Raw genomic sequence first — 26446 nt, forward strand, 5'->3', positions numbered from 1 at the left:
ACGTAGTAATATGAGAAGTCATTGAGACATATACGTAGTAATATGAGAAGTCATTGAGACATATACGTAGTAATATGAGAAGTAATTGAGACATATACATAGTAATATGAGAAGTCATTGAGACATATACATAGTAATATGAGAAGTCATTGAGACATATACATAGTAATATGAGAAGTCATTGAGACATATACATAGTAATATGAGAAGTCATTGAGACATATACATAGTAATATGAGAAGTCATTGAGACATATACATAGTAATATGAGAAGTCATTGAGACATATACATAGTAATATGAGAAGTCATTGAGACATATACATAGTAATATGAGAAGTCATTGAGACATATACATAGTAATATGAGAAGTCATTGAGACATATACATAGTAATATGAGAAGTCATTGAGACATACACGTAGTAATATGAGAAGTCATTGAGACATATTATACAGTATGTAGGGATATATGGAGTCATTGAGACATATACGTAGTAATATGAGAAGTCATTGAGACATATTATACAGTATGTAGGGATATATGGAGTCATTGAGACATATTATACAGTATGTAGGGATATATGGAGTCATTGAGACATATACGTAGTAATATGAGAAGTCATTGAGACATATTATACAGTATGTAGGGATATATGGAGTCATTGAGACATATACGTAGTAATATGAGAAGTCATTGAGACATATTATACAGTATGTAGGGATATATGGAGTCATTGAGACATATACGTAGTAATATGAGAAGTCATTGAGACATATTATACAGTATGTAGGGATATATGGAGTCATTGAGACATATACGTAGTAATATGAGAAGTCATTGAGACATATTATACAGTATGTAGAGATATATGGAGTCATTGAGACATATACGTAGTAATATGAGAAGTCATTGAGACATATTATACAGTATGTAGGGATATATGGAGTCATTGAGACATACGTATTAATATGAGAAGTCATTGAGACATATACGTTGTAATATGAGAAGTCATTGAGACATATTATACAGTATGTAGGGATATATGGAGTCATTGAGACATATACGTAGTAATATGAGAAGTCATTGAGACATATACGTAGTAATATGAGAAGTCATTGAGACATATACCTAGTAATATGAGAAGTCATTGAGACATATACCTAGTAATATGAGAAGTCATTGAGACATATACGTAGTAATATGAGAAGTCATTGAGACATATACCTAGTAATATGAGAAGTCATTGAGACATATACCTAGTAATATGAGAAGTCATTGAGACATATACCTAGTAATATGAGAAGTCATTGAGACATATTATACAGTATGTAGGGATATATGGAGTCATTGAGACATATACGTAGTAATATGAGAAGTCATTGAGACATATACGTAGTAATATGAGAAGTCATTGAGACATATACCTAGTAATATGAGAAGTCATTGAGACATATACCTAGTAATATGAGAAGTCATTGAGACATATACGTAGTAATATGAGAAGTCATTGAGACATATACCTAGTAATATGAGAAGTCATTGAGACATATACCTAGTAATATGAGAAGTCATTGAGACATATACGTAGTAATATGAGAAGTCATTGAGACATATACGTAGTAATATGAGAAGTCATTGAGACATATACCTAGGGAGATTTAATGAAGGGAAATAGAAGAGTTTCTACTGAGGATTACAAACATTAAAGTCCCTACTGATGATGAACAGATGGACAAATTATAGTTCTGGTTTATGTTGTACAACAAGACCTGCAAAAGTAAGTTATTACTATTCCAAAGGGAAATCACTTGGATTCTAAACAAAATAAAATAATGTAATATATACAAATTGTAGCTCTACAGTTAATGAATCACGTTTCAATAAAAATAAATGTACATTGCTTGTATACATTTCCCAATGAGAATATTCCATATGTTGAGGTGGATCACCCTATCGTATTAGAGTAACTGGAATTGTTTTAGACAGAAACCATAATGAATATTGTATGGTTTTAAGACAGAAACATGGGGGTCTATTTATATATGTGCGGACAGACATGATCCGCTATAGCGAACCATGTTCACGGCACATCGATAAATGCCGACAGCATACACTGTCGGCATTTATCATTGCACCAGCAATGAAGAGGAGATCCGGAGCAGCAATTAAGGTAGGAAAAATCTGATTGGCTGATTGAATCAGCCAATCAGATTGAGCTCGCATTCTATTGGCTGATCGGATCAGCCAATAGAATGCAAGCTCAATCTGATTGGCTGATTGGATCAGCCAATCGGATTGAACTTCAATCTGATTGGCTGATTCAATCAGCCAATCAGATTTTTCCTACCTTAATTCCGATTGGCTGATAGAATCCTATCAGCCAATCGGAATTGAAGGGACGCCATCTTGGATGACGTCCCTTAAAGGAGCCTTCATTCGTCGGTAGTCCGTCGGGAAAGAAGGATGTTCCGCGTCGGCGGGATGAAGATTGAAGACCCCGCTTGGAAGATGACATCGCCCGGATAGAAGACTTCTTCAGCGCCGCCTGGAGGATCACTTCATCGGATAGAAGATTTCTTCAGCGCCCCTTGGAGGATCACTTCTGCCGCTCCGTATCTCCTCTTCAGTTCCATCGGTGGCTCGGCTGAGTGCAGACGACTAAAGGTAGGATGATCTTCAGGGGATTAGTGTTAGGTTATTTTAAGGGGGGTTTGGGTTAGATTAGGGGTATGTGGGTGGTGGGTTTTAATGTTGGGGGGGTTGTATTTTTCTTTTACAGGCAAAAGAGCTGAATTATTTGGGGCATGCCCCACAAAAGGCCCTTTTAAGGGCTGGTAAGGCAAAAGAGCTTTGAACTTTTTTAATGTAGAATAGGGAAGGGAATTTTTTTTTATTTTGGGGGGCTTTGTTATTTTATTAGGGGGCTTAGATTAGGTGTAATTAGCTTAAAATTGTTGTAATCTTTTTTAAATGTTTGTAACTTATTTTTTTATTTTTTGTAACTTAGCTTTTTTTATTTTTTGTACTTTAGTTAGTTTAGGTTTAATTGTAACTTAGGTTAGGATTTATTTTACAGGTAATTTTGTATTTCTTTTAGCTAGGGAGTTATTAAATAGTTAATAACTATTTAATAACAATTCTAACTAGCTAAAATAAATATAAATCCTAAGATAGCTACAATGTAATTATTAATTACATTGTAGCTATCTTAGGGTTTATTTTACAGGTAAGTATTTAGTTTTAAATAGGAATAATTTATTTAATGATAGTGTAGTGTTAGGTGTAATTGTAACTTAGGTTAGTTTTTATTTTACAGGTAAATTTCTCTTTATTTTAGCTAGGTAAGCTATTAAATAGTTAATAACTATTTAATAGCTATTGTACCTAGTTAAAATAAATTGAAAGTTACCTGTAAAATAAAAATAAATCCTAAGATAGCTACAATATAATTATTATTTATATTGTAGCTATATTAGGGTTTATTTTAAAGGTAAGTATTTAGTTTTAAATAGGATTAATTTAGTTCATAATATAAATATTATTTAGATTTATTTAATTAATATTTAAGTTAGGGGGGTGTTAGGGTTAGTTTTAGACTTAGGTTTAGGGGTTAATAATTATATTACAGTGGCGGCGGTGTAGTGGGGGCAAGATAGGGGTTAATAAATGTATTGTAGGTGGCAATGGTGTAGGGGGGGTAGATTAGGGGTTAATAAATTTAATATAGGTTGCGGCAGGGTCCGGGAGCGGCGGTTTAGGGGTTAATACATTTATTATAGTTGCGGCGGGGTCAGGGAGCGGCGGTTTAGGGGTTAATATGTATAGAGTAGCTTGCGGTGGGCTCCGGTAGCGGCGGTTTAGGGGTTAACATATTTATTATAGTGGCGGTGGGCTCCGGGAGCGGCGGTTTAGGGGGTACTAACTTTATTGAGTTGCGGGGGGCTCCGGGAGCGGCGGTTTAGGGGGTACTAACTTTATTGAGTTGTGGGGGGCTCCGGGAGCGGCGGTTTAGGTGGTACTAACTATATTTAGTTGCGGGGGGCTCCGGGGGCGCCGATATAGGGGGTAGAACAGTGTAGTTTAGTGTGGGTGCTTAGTGACAGGCTAGCAAGAAAGCTGTAAAAAAGCCGAAGAGCAGCGAGATCGGGTGAGTTATAACTCTCACAATCCGCTGCTCATCGCCCCGTACTTGGTGCGCGGCTTTTTGACAGCTTTTTTGATAACTTAGGCGAATTTTTGCAGGTCCGCGGCGGCGATGTGAGGCGAGCTTTGGCGGGCATATTGGGCCGGCGAAGACAGGTAAAATAGACACGTTGATAACTACCCCCCTCTACCTCTATCTGAAATTTTTTTTTTTTTTGGGGGGGGTTCTTTGTTTTCTTGTTATCCTTTGTTGAAGAGCAGGAAGGTAAGCTCAGGAGTGTGCACAAGTCTGCAGTACTATATGGCAGCAGTTTTACAACAGTTTTATACATTAGCAGGAGAACTAGATGGCAGCACTATTACCTTGTCATGTAGTGCCTCAGGCATGTGCACGTTACCTATCTAGATATCTCTTCCACAAAGAATAACATGAGATTGACGCAAATTTGATAATTTAAGTAAATTGGAAGCTTTATAAATTGTATTTTCAATCTGAATCATAAAAAAATGTTTTTCATGTCCCTTTAACATGATAAATTAGGTTGTAAAAAACAGTGATAGACTGACAAGTCCTGGGTGCATAGTTTTCAACATTATCAGGAAAAAGTAGTGGATTTGTGTGATTGGCTGTCTGTAGATGTGGTAGGTGGTCTTCGGTAAGGAACTTGTCTAGACTCAGTCGGCATGTCTGGAGGAAAATTCACTCTGAACCCTTATTTTTATGCACTATAAGTTTATTCTTCGTTCATACACTTCTGCCCTTCACTTAGCCAAGCAAACCGACTTCTCTTCTCTCATATCAACTCTTTCCTCAAACCCTAAACAACTCTTCTCCACCTTTAACTCTCTCTTCTACCCACCTGCTCCACCTCCCCCTATCTGTCTTTAGTGCTCAAGACCTGGCAGACTACTTTTTAAAGAAAACACGTATTATCCGACAACATCTCAACACCAACCTGCAATATTCCAACAACAGGCCCAGTTACTACTTATGCCACCTTCTGCATCTTCCACCCAGCCACTGAAAATGAAGTTTCTTTGTTACTTTCTTCCTCATGCCTCACTACCTGCCTGCTCGACCCTATCCCTTCCCATCTAATACCCTCCCTGTCTTCCACCCTCACCCCTCCTCTTACTCACATTTTCAACCTATCTCTCTCTACCGGTTCATTCCCATCTTCTTTCAAGCAAGCAAAAGTCACTCCCATACTCAGAAAACCCTCCCTTGACCCTAATTCTCCTGAGAAGTACTGCCCAATACCACTGCTTCCTCTAACATCAAAACTCCTCGAAAAACTAGTTTACAATCGCCTAACCCACTTCCTGTCCACCAACTCCTTCCATCTAATACCCTCCCTGTCTTCCACCCTCACCCCTCCTCTTACTCACATTTTCAACCTATCTCTCTCTACCGGTTCATTCCCATCTTCTTTCAAGCAAGCAAAAGTCACTCCCATACTCAGAAAACCCTCCCTTGACCCTAATTCTCCTGAGAAGTACTGCCCAATACCACTGCTTCCTCTAACATCAAAACTCCTCGAAAAACTAGTTTACAATCGCCTAACCCACTTCCTGTCCACCAACTCCTTCCTTGACGACCTGCAATCTGAATTCTTCCCCAAACACTCAACTGAGACTGCCCTTATCTAGGTTACTAACATTCTTATTTCTGCTAAAAGTAATGACCACTATTCTATACTCATCTTACTTGACCTCTCTGCTGCTTTCGACACAGTTGACCACCCCTCCACCTACAGACCATTAGCTCTTTTGGCCTCTGTGACACTGCTCTTTCGTTGATTTGCTCTTATCTTTCTCGCAGGTCTTTTTCTGTGTTATTTGCTGGCGACTCCTCCTCTCCTATGTCTCTGTCTGTTGGAGTACCTCAAAGATCTGTTCTGGGTCCTCTACTCTTCTCCATTTATACTTCTTCACTGTTTAAACTTATCAACAGTTATGGCTTCAAATATCACCTCTATGCTGATGACACCCAGATCTACCTATCCAACCCTGCTCTCTCTCCCTCTGTCCTTTATCATGTCAGCGACTGTTTATCTGGTATTTCTTCCTGGATGGCCTCTCACCACCTAAAGATTAACATATCCAAGACTGAGCTCCTTCTAATCCCCCCTCAAGCTGTACACCAGCTTCTGACTTTTCTATCCCTGTTGACGGCATCACCAACTCCCCATCGCCCCAATCCGCTACCTCGGAGTTACACTTGACTCAAACCTATCCTTTGTCCCCCACATCCAATCACTTTCTTCATCCCGCCCCAACCACCTACGCAATATTTCCAAGATTTGCCCTTTTCTGAGCTCTAACACCACAAAGCAAATAATCCACTCCCTTGTTATTTCCCGACTTGACTACTGCAATAACCTACTAACTGGCCTTCCTCTTTCATGCCTTTCACCCCTTCAATCCATCCTAAATGCCTCTGCCAGGCTAATCCACCTTTCCTGTCGCTCTGTATCTGCTGCACCTCTCTGCGAGTCCCTTCATTGACTCCCCATTCACAGCAGAATTAAATTCAAAATTCTCACCCTTACTTACAAAGCTCCCATCAACGCCGCTCCCCACTACCTATCCTCTCTAATAAACAGTTAAACTCCAGCCGGCCCACTAAGATCCAACAATGACCTGCTTCTTGCATCTTTGACTATCACCTCTTCCTATGCTAGACTGCAGAGAAGCCGAACACCCAACTCAATAATAAATTAATTTCACTTACCTAACATTTCCCTCATCTAACTCTGCATTAACATCTTTCTCAATCTTGCAGTCCTTACCCCCTGTTTCTCAACCTCCTACCCTTCTTGATTGTAAGTTCCCACGGGAATAGGGCCCTCAATTAATCCTGTATGTTTGTCAAATTTTGTCTTGTCTCTTAATAGTTTATATCATTGTTTTGTTTAAATGAATTGTACCCAAGTTCGATACCATTGTTTTATTTAAATGAATTGTACCCATGGACAGCGCTGCGGAATATGTTGGCGCTTCATAAATAACATATAACAATAATAGACTCAAAGGGGTCAATTTAACAAATGGCGAGCGGACATTATTCGCTGTGATATGATTATTATAAGGTATTTGTAGAGCGCCAACAGATTCTGCAGCGCTATGAACATAGGTGGTATACAAAATAACATTTACAGGGGTCAAATGGGTAGAAGGCCCTGCCGAGAGTTGCACTTTTGTAGTAGGCACTAATGAATGTGAACTACAAACAGCTGGGCTCATAGGCTTACATGCTATGATGTTTAAGGGTATAGCAGTGGAGATAGGAAGGTTAATGTAGGTTGTATGCATCCCTGAATAGTAGAGTCTTCAGGGAGCGCTTGAAGCTTTCAAAACTAGGGGAGAGTCTTGTGAAGCGAGGCAGAGAGTTCCTTAAGATGGGAGCCAGTCTGGAAAAGTCTTGCAAACGGCAATGTTAGGAGGTAACAAGAGAGGAGAAGAGTACAAGATCATGAGCAGAGCGAAGGGGACAGGAGGTAGAGTATCTGGAGACAAGGTCTGGAATGTAGGGGGGGAGCAGTGCAGTTGAGGGCTTTGTATGTCAGAGTGAGAATTTTATGTTTAATCCTAGAGGCAAGAGGAAGGAAGTGAAGGGATTGGCAGAGAGGCGCAGCAGATGAAGAGCAACTTGTAAGGAAGATGAGCCTGGTAGAGGCATTCATTATGAATTGTAAGGAGCTAGGCGGCAACTAGGGAGACCAGAGAGGATAGAGTTGCAGTAGTTGAGGCGGGAAAGGATGAGAGAGTGGATTCAATTCTTAGTTGTGTCTTGTGTAAGGAAATGTCTAATTTTACAGATGTTTTTAAGGTGGAAGCGGCAGACTTTAGCCAATGACTGAATGTGAGAAGTGAAAGAGAGATCTGAGTCAAGTGTGACCCCAAGACATCAGACATGTGGGGTTGGGGTAATGATAGAGTTATCAACTGTTATAGAGAAATGGGGGGTGGAGTTTTTGGAAGAAGGGGAGAAAATAAGGAGCTCAGTTTTAGAGAGATTTAGTTTGAGGTAGTGAGAGGACATCCACAATAAGATATGAGAGAGACAGTTAGTGACACAGGTTAGCAAGGAAGGCGATAGTTCTGGTGCAGAGAGGTAGATTTGGGTGTCGTCGGCATACAAATGATAATGAAACCCGTGGGACTTTATTAAAGAACCTAATGATGGCGTGTAGATTGAGAAGAGAAGGTGACCGAGGGCAGAGCCTTGCGTTACCCCAACAGAAAGAGGTAACGGTATAGATATATACATATATATAGGAATATCTATTTCTATCTACTTAGAACATATTCTGCTATGTACAGAACATTGGGGTGTGAAATATTTACAGTAATTATCGGTACATAGTCAAAAGGTTTATGAAATATGAATATTGCATAAATATGCTTTTACATGTTTTCATCTACTTAACGGGAAAATGCTCTTATGCACTTCTATATAGTTCTATATACATAGACATACTGTATATAGAAATATATAGAAATGTTTTTATGTGTGTATATATATATATATATATATATATATATATATATCTGTAAATACATACAGTGGTATGCAAAAGTTTAGGCACCCCTAACAAATTTCCATGATTTTCATTTATAAATAATTGGGTGTTTTGATCAGCAATTTCATTTTGATCTATCAAATAACTGAAGGACACAGTAATATTTCTGTAGTGAAATGAGGTTTATTGGATTAACAGAAAATATGCATCCAAACGAAATTAGACAGGTGCATAAATTTGGACACCCCAACAGATATATTGCATCAATATTTAGTAGAGACTCCTTTAGCAGAAATAACAGCCTCTGCACGCTTCCTATAGCCTGTAATGAGTGTCTGGATTCTGGATGAAGGTATTTTGAACCATTCCTCCTTGCAAAACATCTCCAGTTCAGTTAGGTTTGATGGTTGCCAAGCATCAAATCACCCCACAGATTTTCAATGATATTCAGGTCTGGGGACTGGGATGGCCATTCCAGAACATTGTACTTGTTCCTCTGCTTAAATTCCAGGTTAGATTTTGAGCAGCGTTTTGGGTCTTTGTCTTGTTAAAATATCCAGCCTCTGCGTAACTTAAACTTTGTGACTGATTCATAAACATTATTCTCAAGTATCTGCTGATATTGAGTGGAATCCATGCAACCCTCATCTTTAACAAGATTCCCAGTACCGGCACTGACCACACAGCCCCACAGCATGATGGAACATCTACCAAATTTTACTGTGGGTAGCAAGTGTTTGTCTTGGAACGCTTTGTTTTTTTGCCGCCGTGCATAACGCCCCTTGTTATGACCAAATAACTCAATCTTTGTTTCATCAGTCCACAGCACCTTCTTCCAAAATTAAGCTGGCTTGTCCAAATGTGCGTTGTGGCGTGTGTGCAGAAAAGGCTTCTTCCGCATCACTCTCCCATACAGCTTCTCCTTGTGCAAAGTGCGCTGAATTGTTGAACGATGCACAGTGACACCATCTGCAGCAAGATGATGTTGTAGGTCTTTGGAGGTGGTCTGTGGGCTGTTTTTGACCGTTCTCACCATACTTTGCCTCTCTGATATTTTACTTGGCCTGCCACTTCTGGCCTTAACAAGAACTGTGCCTGTGGTCTTCCATTTCCTTACTATGTTCCTCACAGTGGACACTGACAACTTAAATCTCTGCAATAGCTTTTTGTAGCCGTTCCCTAAACCATAATGTTGAACAATCTTTGTTTTTAGGTCATTTGAGAGTTGTTTTGAGGCCCCCATGTTGCCACTCTTCAGAGGAGACTCAAAGAAAACAACAACTTGCAATTGGCCGCCTTAAATACCGTTTCTCATGATTGGATGCACCTGTCTGTGAAGTTCAAGGTATTATGGGCTCACCAAACCAATTGTGTGTTCCAATTAATCAGTGCTAGGTAGTTACAGGTATTCAAATCAACAAAATGACAAGGGTGGCCGAATTTATCCACCTGTCTAATTTCGTTTGAATGCATATAGCACATTTTCTGTTAATCCAATAAACCTCATTTCACTACTGAAATATTACTGTGTCCTTCAGTTATTTGATAGATTAAAATGACATTGCTGACCCAAACACCAAATTATTTATAAACGAAAATCATGGAAATTGTCAGGGGTCAAACATTTGTTTTTCATAATTCAGATAGAGCATGTCGTTTAAAATACCTGCTATTAAATTTACTTTTTCTCTTGGTTTCTTTTGTTGAAAACCAGGTAGGTAGGCTTAGATGCGTGCACATTGCTAGAACATTATATGGCAGCAGTTGTTATAGACTTTTGGCAACTAGATGGCAGCCATGTTTGCAAATGTATTGTTAAAAACATTGTTGCAAACCTGCTGTGATAGAGTGCTCCAGACACGTGCGCGCTTCTGAGTCTACCTTGGTTTGGTCTTCAACAAAGGATGCAAAAAGAGCAAAGTCAGTTTGTTAATAAAAGTAAATTAGATATTTTTAAAAATTGTAAATTGTATCAGAATTGTAATAGAAAAATGTTGTGTTCAATGTGCCTTTATAGTTTATAAAAATGACACGATTTTGCTTGTTGAATCAGGTTTTTGGGTATGTTATATCATTACTGTCAGAAAGTCAGAGCTTTATCCCCCATGATCCTCTCTGAGGTTGTTGTGTGCCAGAGATTACCTACTTTAATGATTAGCTTGTACATAAGACAGCTGATGCACAGCCCCTTCCCCCGTTATACCTAATTAGCCTCATTAATGAGCCATCCTGCTCTCCGCAGAGAGAGCTTCCTTCTTAGAATACCTCACACAGGTAGGGTCTGCACAATCCCTTAATTAATACCCCAAACCTGCAAAGTCTTGTGACGCAGCGATACTGCTGAGCGTGTTTACCACACTGTTCGGAAGGAGCTTAACGGTTTGTTTGCCATGTGATCGCCTTCCTAGGCATTATCTACAAAACAACATTAAACCCACAGATTCTCCTTACAAGCTGTAATATTATTTTTTCCTGACAGGGTGTTTATTTCCAAGGAAACACACTTAATTAATCCTCTCTTGTAATAGAGGGTATTTGATACCGTGAGCAACTCCAACCCCTGGCTTATTTACTGAAAGGGATTAATATGGACTGCTCTGAATTTACCTGCTGATCAGACCACAGATGTTCAATACATTCTTTCTGGATTCTGAGAGATATTTTCCTTTTTTTTTTTTTTTCTTATTTGTACTCTGAATAATTTAGCAGTAGCAGTATACTTGTTCTTAGAGAGGTTGTATATAGCAATATAGGATAGTTACAGGGAAAAAGTTATTTGGAGCATTAGGAGAACTTATAGAGAACAAAGTTATATCAGGTACAGTTATGAGTTATAGGGTGACAATATATAATATAATATATGTAGTTTAAGGGAAAGTTTATATTGGATAATAACAGGAGTTATGGAATAGCAGTATGTGGGGTAATAGTTATAGAGATGGTTATATGGTGTAATAGGAGGAGTTATAGGGAGGGTTATATGGTGCAATAGGAGGTGTTATAGGGATGGTTATATGGTGCAATAGGAGGAGTTATAGGGAGGGTTATATGGTGCAATAGGAGGTGTTATAGGGAGGGTTATATGGTGCAATAGGAGGAGTTATAGGGAGGGTTATATGGTGCAATAGGAGGAGTTATAGGGAGGGTTATATGGTGCAATAGGAGGAGTTATAGGGAGTGTTATATGGTGCAATAGGATGAGTTATAGGGAGAGTTATATGGTACAATAGGAGGAGTTATAGGGAGGGTTATATGGTGCAATAGGAGGAGTCATAGGGAGGGTTATATGGTGCAATAGGAGGAGTTATAGGGAGGGTTATATGGTGCAGTAGGAGGAGTTATAGGGAGCTGTTATATGGTACAATAGGAGGAGTTATAGGGAGGGTTATATGGTGTAATAGGAGGAGTCATAGGGAGGGTTATATGGTGCAATAGGAGGTGTTATAGGGATGGTTATATGGTGCAATAGGAGGAGTTATAGGGAGGGTTATATGGTGCAATAGGAGGTGTTATAGGGATGGTTATATGGTGCAATAGGAGGTGTTATAGGGAGGGTTATATGGTGCAATAGGAGGAGTTATAGGGAGGGTTATATGGTGTAATAGGAGGAGTTATAGGGAGGGTTATATGGTGCAATAGGAGGTGTTATAGGGATGGTTATATGGTGCAATAGGAGGAGTTATAGGGAGAGTTATATGGTGCAATAGGAGGGGTTATAGGGAGGGTTATATGGTGCAATAGGAGGAGTTATAGGGACGGTTATATGGTGCAATAGGAGGGGTTATAGGGAGGGTTATATGGTGCAATAGGAGGAGTTATAGGGAGAGTTATATGGTGCAATAGGAGGAGTTATAGGGAGGGTTATATGGTGCAATAGGAGGAGTTATAGGGAGGGTTATATGGTACAATAGGAGCAGTTATAGGGAGGGTTATATGGTGCAATAGGAGGAGTTATAGGGAGGGTTATATGGTGCAATAGGAGGAGTTATAGGGAGGGTTATATGGTGCAATAGGAGGAGTTATAGGGAGCGGTTATATGGTGCAATAGGAGAAGTTATAGAGAGGGTTATATGGTGCAATAGGAGGAGTTATAGGGAGGGTTATATGGTGCAATAGGAGGAGTTATAGGGAGGGTTATATGGTGCAATAGGAGGAGTTATAGGGAGCGGTTATATGGTGCAATAGGAGGAGTTATAGGGAGGGTTATATGGTGCAATAGGAGGAGTTATATGGAGGGTTATATGGTGCAATAGGAGAAGTTATAGGGAGGGTTAGATGGTGCAATAGGAGGAGTTATAGGGAGGGTTATATGGTGCAATAGGAGGAGTTATAGGGAGGGTTATATGGTGCAATATGAGGAATTATAAGGAGGCTTTTATGGGGTAACAGCATAAGTTATAAGGACGGGTTTTGAGCCAGATAACGATTGGAGCACTCCAATCGTAATATACACATAGTAACACGTAAATATATATGTATATACACATAATAATACATAAATATATATGTATATACACACAGTAACACATAAATATATATGTATATACACATAGTAACACATAAATATATATGTATATACACATAGTAACAAGTAACAAATGTAGGTAGCAAGAGTATTCACTGTAAGTTTGTCCTGTACGCTAATAGTTGCGTTGTGTTAGTGAAGCTTCTTAGCCTTAAGGTACAGTTAGGATGGCGGTCTTAGAGCAACTAATTAATAGTATGGTAATCAGTCCTGTTTATCAAACAGCAGATACACTGTTTACACAAAGTTCATAGGTGGGTCGGTATGTAGCGGACACAAGCTCATGTGCTGGCTGTAACAAACAAATCCCAAATTTTGGGCTCGGCGGCCCTCCCGGATAAATGCAGTTATCAAGCGCTGTGCACCATACAGAGATATATTGCCACGGCAGGCCCTCGCTACATACCTGTTCCCATACTTCAGTTCCGTGTCAGGATCCTTCTCTAGGTAGCGTGTACGGGTGTTTGCCGGAGACTCGCAGGGAAACCAGGTTCCGCTCCTTGACCCTTCCACTTGCTTACGCTCCTGAGCCCCAGATTCCTCTGTTCGATCCAACTTGCGGTACGTCAGTGACGTCACGGTCAGGTGTGTGCTTGCCAGCCAATCCTATTGCGACTTCGATAGACCTGATTCGGCTTAGCCAATTTTTCTACACTTGATCTAACTAATTACAGGGTACTGCTGTCCTGTAACATTTTTTAACCTTTTGAAATAAAGAATTTTGTTTTACTTAACGGCGTTGGTGCTCTCTTGTTCTTTGAAAATTATACACATAGTAACACATAAATATATATGTATATACACATAGTAACACATAAATATATATGTATATACACATAGTAATACATAAATATATATGTATATACACATACTAACACATAAATATATATGTATATACACATAGTAACACATAAATATATATGTATATACACATAGTAACACATAAATATATATGTATATACACATATTAACACATAAATATATATGTATATACACATAATAACACATAAATATATATGTATATACACATAATAACACATAAATATATATGTATATACACATACTAACACATAAATATATATGTATATACACATACTAACACATAAATATATATGTATATACACATAATAACACATAAATATATATGTATATACACATAGTAACACATAAATATATATGTATATACACATAATAACACATAAATATATATGTATATACACATAATAACACATAAATATATATGTATATACACATAGTAACACATAAATATATAAGTATATACACATAGTAACACATAAATATATATGTATATACACATAATAACACATAAATATATATGTATATACACATAGTAACACATAAATATATATGTATATACACATACTAACACATACATATATATGTATATACACATATTAACACATAAATATATATGTATATACACATACTAACACATAAATATATATGTATATACACATACTAACACATAAATATATATGTATATACACATAATAACACATAAATATATATGTATATACACATACTAACACATAAATATATATGTATATACACATAATAACACATAAATATATATGTATATACACATAATAACACATAAATATATATGTATATACACATAATAACACATAAATATATATGTATATACACATAATAACACATAAATATATATGTATATACACATAGTAACACATAAATATATAAGTATATACACATAGTAACACATAAATATATATGTATATACACATAATAACACATAAATATATATGTATATACACATAATAACACATATATATATGTATATACACATAATAACACATAAATATATATGTATATACACATACTAACACATAAATATATATGTATATACACATAGTAACACATAAATATATCTGTATATACACATAGTAACACATAAATATATATATATATACACATACTAACACATAAATATATATGTATATACACATAGTAACACATAAATATATATGTATATACACATAGTAACACATAAATATATATGTATATACACATAGTAACACATAAATATATATGTATATACACATAATAACACATAAATATATATGTATATACACATAATAACACATAAATATATATGTATATACACATAATAACACATATATATATGTATATACACATAATAACACATAAATATATATGTATATACACATACTAACACATAAATATATATGTATATACACATAGTAACACATAAATATATATGTATATACACATGGTAACACATAAATATATATGTATATACACATAATAACACATAAATATATATGTATATACACATAATAACACATAAATATATATGTATATACACATTGTAACACATAAATATATATGTATATACACATAGTAACACATAAATATATATGTATATACACATAGTAACACATAAATATATATGTATATACCCATAGTAACACATAAATATATATGTATATACACATACTAACACATAAATATATATGTATATACACATAATAACACATAAATATATATGTATATACACATAGTAACACATAAATATATATGTATATACACATAGTAACACATAAATATATATGTATCTACACATACTAACACATAAATATATATGTATATACACATAGTAACACATAAATATATATGTATCTACACATACTAACACATAAATATATATGTATATACACATAGTAACACATAAATATATATGTATATACACATAGTAACACATAAATATATATGTATATACACATAATAACACATAAATATATATGTATATACACATTGTAACACATAAATATATATGTATATACACATAGTAACACATAAATATATATGTATATACACATAATAACACATAAATATATATGTATATACACATAATAACACACATATATATATATATGTATATACACATAATAACACATAAATATATATGTATATACACATATTAACATAAATATATATGTATATACACATAGTAACACATAAATATATATGTATATACACATTGTAACACATAAATATATATGTATATACACATAATAACACATAAATATATATGTATATACACACAGTAACACATAAATATATATGTATATACACATAATAACACATATATATATATGTATATACACATAATAACACATAAATATATATGTATATACACATATTAACATAAATATATATGTATATACACATAATAAACACATAAATATATATGTATATACACATAATAACACATAAATATATATGTATATACACATAGTAACACATAAATATATATGTATATACACATACTAACACATACATATATATGTATATACACATACTAACACATAAATATATATGTATATACACATAATAACACATAAATATATATGTATATACACATATTAACATAAATATATATGTATATACACATATTAACACATAAATATATATGTATATACACATAGTAACACATAAATATATATGTATATACACATAGTAACACATAAATATATATGTATATACACATAGTAACACATAAATATATATGTATATACACACAGTAACACATAACTATATATATGTATATACACATAGTAACACATAAAAAATATATTTATATACACATAGTAACACATAAATATATAAGTATATACACATAGTAACACATACATATATACGTATACACATATTAAAGCATAAATATATATGTATATAAGCATAGTAACACATAAATATATATGTATATACACACAGTAACACATAACTATATATATGTATATACACATAGTAACACATAACTATATATATGTATATACACATAGTAACACATAAATATATATGTATATACACATACTAACACATAAATATATATGTATATACACATAGTAACACATAAATATATATGTATATACACATATTAACACATAAATATATATGTATATACACATAGTAACACATAAATATATATATGTATATACACATAGTAACATATAAATATATAAGTATATACACATAGTAACACATACATATATACGTATATACACATATTAAAGCATAAATATATATGTATATACACATAGTAACACATAAATATATATGTATATACACACAGTAACATATAAATATATATGTATATACACATAGTAACACATAAATATATATGTATATACACACAGTAACATATAAATATATATGTATATACACATAGTAACACATAAATATATATGTATATACACATAGTAACACATAAATATATATGTATATACACATAGTAACACATACATATATATGTATATACACATAGTAACACATAAATATATATGTATATACACATAGTAACACATACATATATATGTATATACACATAGTAACACATACATATATATGTATATACACATAGTAACACATAAATATATATGTATATATACACATAGTAACACATACATATATATGTATATACACATAGTAACACATAAATATATAGGTACAGTATATACACACAGTAACACATAAATATATATGTATATACACATAGTAACACATAATATATATTGTATATACACATAGTAACACATAAATATATATGTATATATACACATAGTAACACATAAATATATGTATATACACATAGTAACACATACATATATATGTATATACACATAGTAACACATACATATATATGTATATACACATAGTAACACATACATATATATGTATATACACATAGTAACACATAAATATATGTATATACACATAGTAACACATACATATATATGTATATACACATAACACATAAATATATAGGTACAGTATATACACACAGTAACACATAAATATATATGTATATACACATAGTAACACATAAATATATATGTATATACACATAGTAACACATAAATATATATGTATATATACACATAGTAACACATACATATATATGTATATACACATACTAACACATAAATATATATATATATATATATGTTATATATATATATATTACACACATATTAACACATAAATATATATGTATATACACATAGTAACACATACATATATATGTATATACACACAGTAACACATAAATATATATATATATACACATAGTAACACATAAATATATATGTATATACACATAGTAACACATAAATATATATGTATATACACAAGTAACACATAAATATATATGTATACTACACATAGTAAACACATAAATATATATATGTATATACACATAATAACACATAAATATATATGTATATACACATAGTAACACATAAATATATATGTATATACACATAGTAACACATAAATATATATGTATATACACATAATAACACATAAATATATATGTATATACACACAGTAACACATAAATATATATGTATATACACTTAGTAACAATAATATATATATGTATATACACATAGTAACACATAACTAAATATATATATATAATATACACATATAAACACATAAATATATATGTATATACACATAGTAACACATAAATATATATGTGATATACACATAGTAACACATAAATATATATGTATATACACATAGTAACACATAAATATATATAGTATATACACATAGTAACACATAAATATATATGTATATACACATAGTAACACATAAATATATATGTATACTACACATAGTAACACATAATATAATGTATATACACATAGTAAACACATAAATATATATGTATATACACATAATAACACATAAATATATATGTATATACACATAATAACACATAAATATATATGTATATACACACAGTAACACATAAATATATATGTATATACACTAGTAACACATAAATATATATGTATATACACATAGTAACACATAAATATATATGATATATACACATAGTAACACATAAATATATATGTATATACACATAGTAACACATAAATATATATGTATATACACATAGTAACACATAAATATATATGTATATACACATAATAACACATAAATATATATGTATATACACATAGTAACACATAAAAATATATGTATATACACATAATAACACATAAATATATATGTATATACACATAGTAACACATAAATATATATGTATATACACACAGTAACACATAAATATATATGTATATTACACATAGTAACACATAAATATATGTATATACACATATTAACACATAAATATATATGTATATACACATAATAACACATAAATATATATGTATATACACATAGTAACACATACATATATCTGTATATATACATAATACCATAAATATATATGTAATATACACATACTACACATAAATTATATGTATATACACATAATAACACATATATATATGTATATACACATAATAACACATAAATATATATGTATATACACATACTAACACATAAATATATATGTATATACACATAGTAACACATAAATATATATGTATATACACATAGTAACACATAAATATAATATGTATATACACATAGTAACACATAAATATATATGTATATTACACATACTAACACATAAATATATATGTATATACACATAGTAACACATAAATATATATGTATATACACATAGTAACACATAAGTATATATGTATATACACATAATAACACATAAATATATATGTATATACACATAGTAACACATAAATATATAGTATATACACATAATAACACATAAATATATATGTATATACACATAGTAACACATAAATATATATGTATATACACATACTAACACATAAATATATATGTATATACACATAGTAACACATAAATATATATGTATATACACATAATAACACATAAATATATATGTATATACACATAGTAACACATAAATATATATGTATATACACATAATAACACGTTAAATATATATGTATATACACATAGTAACACATAAATATATATATGTATATACACATACTAACACATAAATATATATGTATATACACATAATAACATAAATATATATGTATATACACATAGTAACACATATATATGTATATACACATAGTAACACATACATATATATGTATATACACATAATAACACATAAATATATATGTATATACACATAATAACACATAAATATATATGTATATACACACAGTAACACATAAATATATATGTATATACACATACTAACACATAAATATATATGTATATACACATAGTAACACATAAATATATATGTATATACACATAGTAACACATAAATATATATGTATATACACATAGTAACACATAAATATATATGTATATACACATAGTAACACATAAATATATATGTATATACACATAATAACACATAAATATATATGTATATACACATAGTAACACATAAATATATATGTATATACACATAATAACACATAAATATATATGTATATACACATAATAACACATAAATATATATGTATATACACACAGTAACACATAAATATATATGTATATACACATAATAACACATAAATATATATGTATATACACATAATAACACATAAATATATATGTATATACACATAGTAACACATAAATATATATGTATATACACATAATAACACATAAATATATATGTATATATATACACATAATAACACATAAATATATATGTATATACACATAGTAACACATACATATATATGTATATACACATAATAACATAAATATATATGTATATACACATAATAACACATAAATATATATGTATATACACACAGTAACACATAAATATATATGTATATACACATAATAACACATACATATATATGTATATACACATAGTAACACATACATATATATGTATATACACATAGTAACACATAAATATATATGTATATACACATAGTAACACATACATATATACGTATATACACATATTAAAGCATAAATATATATGTATATACACATAGTAACACATAAGTATATATGTATATACACATAGTAACACATAAATATATATGTATATACACATAGTAACGCATAAATATATATGTATATACACATAGTAACACATAAATATATATGTATATACACATAGTAACACATAAATATATATGTATATACACATAATAACACATAAATATATATGTATATACACATAGTAACACATAAATATATATGTATATACACACAGTAACACATAAATATATATGTATATTCACATAGTAACACATAAATATATATGTATATACACATAGTAACACATAAATATATATGTATATACACTTAGTAACACATAAATATATATGTATATACACATAGTAACACATAAATATATATGTATATACACATAGTAACACATACATATATACGTATATACACATATTAAAGCATAAATATATATGTATATACACACAGTAACACATACATATATATGTATATACACATACTAACACATAAATATATATGTATATACACATAGTAACACATAAATATATATGTATATACACATAGTAACACATATATATATATATGTATATACACATAATAACACATATATATATATACATGTATATACACATAGTAACACATAAATATATATGTATATACACATAGTAACACATAAATATATATGTATATACACATAGTAACACATAAATATATATGTATATACACATAGTAACACATAAATATATATGTATATACACATAGTAACACATAAATATATATGTATATACACATAATAACACATAAATATATATGTATATACACATAATAACACATAAATATATATGTATATACACATAGTAACACATAAATATATATGTATATACACATAATAACACATAAATATATATGTATATACACATAGTAACACATAAATATATATGTATATACACATAGTAACACATAAATATATATGTATATACACATAGTAACACATACATATATATGTATATACACATAGTAACACATAAATATATATGTATATACACATAGTAACACATAAATATATATGTATATACACATAATAACACATAAATATATATGTATATACACATAGTAACACATAAATATATATGTATATACACACAGTAACACATAAATATATATGTATATACACATAGTAACACATAAATATATATGTATATACACATAGTAACACATAAATATATATGTATATACACATAGTAACACATAAATATATATGTATATACACATAGTAACACATACATATATACGTATATACACATATTAAAGCATAAATATATATGTATATACACATAGTAACACATAAGTATATATGTATATACACATAGTAACACATAAAATATATATGTATATACACATAGTAACACATAAATATATATGTATATACACATAGTAACACATAAATATATATGTATATACACATAGTAACACATAAATATATATGTATATACACATAATAACACATAAATATATATGTATATACACATAGTACACATAAATATATATGTATATACACACAGTAACACATAAATATATATGTATATACACATAGTAACACATAAATATATATGTATATACACATAGTAACACATAAATATATATGTATATACACATAGTAACACATAAATATATATGTATATACACATAGTAACACATAAATATATATGTATATACACATAGTAACACATACATATATACGTATATACACATATTAAAGCATAAATATATATGTATATACACACAGTAACACATACATATATATGTATATACACATACTAACACATAAATATATATGTATATACACATAGTAACACATAAATATATATGTATATACACATAGTAACACATAAATATATATGTATATACACATAATAACACATAAATATATATGTATATACACATAGTAACACATACATATATCTGTATATATACATAACACATAAATATATATGTATATACACATAGTAACACATAAATATATATGTATATACACATACTAACACATAAATATATATGTATATACACATAATAACACATAAATATATATGTATATACACATAATAACACATATATATATATGTATATACACATAGTAACACATAAATATATATGTATATACACATAATAACACATAAATATATATGTATATACACATAGTAACACATAAATATATATGTATATACACACACTAATACATAAATATATATGTATATACACATAGTAACACATAAATATATATGTATATACACATAGTAACACATAAATATATATATATATATACACATAGTAACACATAAATATATATGTATATACACATAATAACACATAAATATATATGTATATACACATACTGACACATAAATATATATGTATATACACATACTGACACATAAATATATATGTATATACACATATTAACACATAAATATATATGTATATATACATATTAACACATAAATATATATGTATATACACATAGTAACACATAAATATATATGTATATACACATAGTAACACATACATATATACGTATATACACATATTAAAGCATAAATATATATGTATATAAGCATATACATAAATACATATATATATTTAGAGTGAACACACAGTCCCCATAGATTGCAATATAAAGGCACTTTACACCAACACCCGCCAACTTTGAACCTTAAAAACTGCTTTGCGCAGTTACTTTTTTTAAATGTTAAGATGCTATTTTTTTAACCCCTTAAGGACCAGGCATTTTTGCCATCACTACATATAAACAGAAATTGATCCTTTTTATATTTACCTATAAAAACTACTAAGTATTGATCTAGGCCCATTTTGGTATATTGGTATAATTCCTCAACTTTTTTACAATATTAGGTTTCTCACTGAAATTTTTTACAAACAGCCTGTGCACTGATGGCACAAATGGTTGTAAATGCTTCTCTGGGATCCCCTTTGTTCAGAAATAGCAGATATATATGGCTTTGGCTTTGCTTTTTGGTAATTAGAAGGCCACTAAATGTTGCTGCACACCACACTTTTATTATTCCCAGCAGTGAAGGGGTTAATTATGTAGCCTGTAAGGTTATTTTTAGCTTTAGTGCAGAGATTAGCCTCCCACCTGACACATCCCACCCCCTGATCCCTCCCTGACCCCTCTCAAACAGCTTTTTCCATCCCGCACCCCACAAGTGGGGCATGCAGAAATAGCGCAATCTCGCTATATTGAGCTAGATTGCGGCTGGGAGAAGTCAGGACTGCAGCGGCTGGTTGCTAAGGGCATAACGACCAGCGGCGTACAGGGGTTAATAAAAATGGAAGCTTACACTTAAGTTAGGGGGCAATTGGGGAACATATATATTACTTATATTTTGAAACGCTAATTGCTACCGTGAGCTTGTGGTAACAAAAACCAGCCACTTGTAATGGCTGGCTATTTATTGTGCTCCTGTGAACTGGCAAATTTGCCTGTTTATTGGTGCGCGATAAATCAACGCTTGTAATCTGGCCCTTTATAGGGAGAGATTATATGGGTAATATGGAAGATATGTGGAGGGCAGCATATATTATATAGAAAGATTACATAGGGTAAAGGACATAGGGAAAGGATATTTGAAGTGTTTATATGGAATGGTATAAAGAGCTATATAAGGCAAATATTAAACACAAAAGTGGAGTTTGCAGTTATCATTATGTTTTTCTATTGACTTTAACCCCTTAACGACTGAGGACGTGCAGGGTACGTCCTCAGAAAAAAGGCAGTTAACGCCTGAGAACGTACCCTGCACGTCCTCAGTGTGGAAAGCAGCTGGAAGCGATCCTGCTCGCTTCCAGATGCTTTCCGGTTATTGCAGTGATGCCTCGATATGGAGGCATCCTGCAATAACCTTTTTAAGCCATCCGGTGCAGAGAGAGCCAATCTGTGGCCCTCTCTGCACCGGAGATCGGTGGCTTACTTCGTTGGTGGGTGGGAGCCGGACCGGGAGGCGGGTGGCGGCCATCGATGGCCCTGGTTATGTGAAGGGGGGCGGGATCGTGGGCGGGGGTGGCTGGGGGCGCGCACGGGAGGGTGGGGGCGGGCGCGTGCACATGGGGAGGGAGCGGGTGGGAACCGCTACACTACAGAAAATTTTGAAAATAAAAAATGTTAAAAAAAAAAAACGATCAGCAAGGTGGTGGGGGTTTGTCTGTGTGGGGGTGGGGGGGGGGGGAAGCTACACTACAGAAAAAAAAAAAAAAAAAAAAGCACTTTTTATTGCAAACTGGGTACTGGCAGACAGCTGCCAGTACCCAAGATGGCCCCCAATAAGGCAGAGGGGAGGGTTAGAGAGGGGTTTTGGGGGGGATCAGGGAGGTTTGGGGCTAAGGGGGGGATCCTACACAGTAGCATATGTAAAAAAAGTAATTTTTTTTTTTTTAAAAAACCCTTTTATTTTAGTACTGGCAGACTTTCTGCCAGTACTTAAGATGGCGGGGACAATTGTGGGGTGGGGGAGGGACGGGAGCTGTTTGGGAGGGATCAGGGGGTGGGATGTGTCAGATGGGAGGCTGATCTCTACACTAAAGCTAAAATTAACCCTGCAAGCTCCCTACAAACTCCCTAATTAACCCCTTCACTGCTAGCCATAATACACGTGTGAGGCGCAGCAGGATTTAGCGGCCTTCTAATTACCAGAAAGCAACGCCAAAGCCACATATGTCTGCTATTTCTGAACAAAGGGGATCCCAGACAAGCATTTACATCCATTTGTGCCATAATTGCACAAGCTGTTTGTAAATGATTTCAGTGAGAAACCTAAAATTGTGAAAAATTTTACATTTTTTTTAATTTGATCGCATTTGGCGGTGAAATGGTGGCATGAAATATACCAAAATGTGCCTAGATCAATACTTGGGTTTGTCTACTACACTACACTAAAGCTAAAATTAACCCTACAAGCTCCCTAAAAGCTCCCTAATTAACCCCTTAACTGCTGGGCATAATACACTTGTGGTGCGCAGTGGCATTTAGCGGCCTTCTAATTACCAAAAAGCAACGCCAAAGCCATATATGTCTGCTATTTCTGAACAAAGGGGATCCCAGAGAAGCATTTACAACCATTTATGCCATAATTGCATAAGCTGTTTGTAAATAATTTCAGTGAGAAACCGAAAGTTTGTGAAAAAATTTGTGAAAAAGTGAACAATTTTTTGTATTTGATCGCATTTGGCGGTGAAATGGTGATATGAAATATACCAAAATTGGCCTAGATCAATACTTTGGGATGTCTACTAAAAAAAAATA

General features: G+C 32.1%; 1 protein-coding gene across 1 annotated transcript in view; it reads left to right on the top strand.

Annotated features, from left to right (window-relative positions):
* DENND1A (DENN domain containing 1A) overlaps positions 1-26446 on the top strand; it is a 1966771-nt gene that overhangs the window by 1449071 nt on the left and 491254 nt on the right.

This window comes from Bombina bombina, chromosome 12 (assembly GCF_027579735.1).
Source record: "Bombina bombina isolate aBomBom1 chromosome 12, aBomBom1.pri, whole genome shotgun sequence".
Taxonomy (NCBI): domain Eukaryota; kingdom Metazoa; phylum Chordata; class Amphibia; order Anura; family Bombinatoridae; genus Bombina; species Bombina bombina.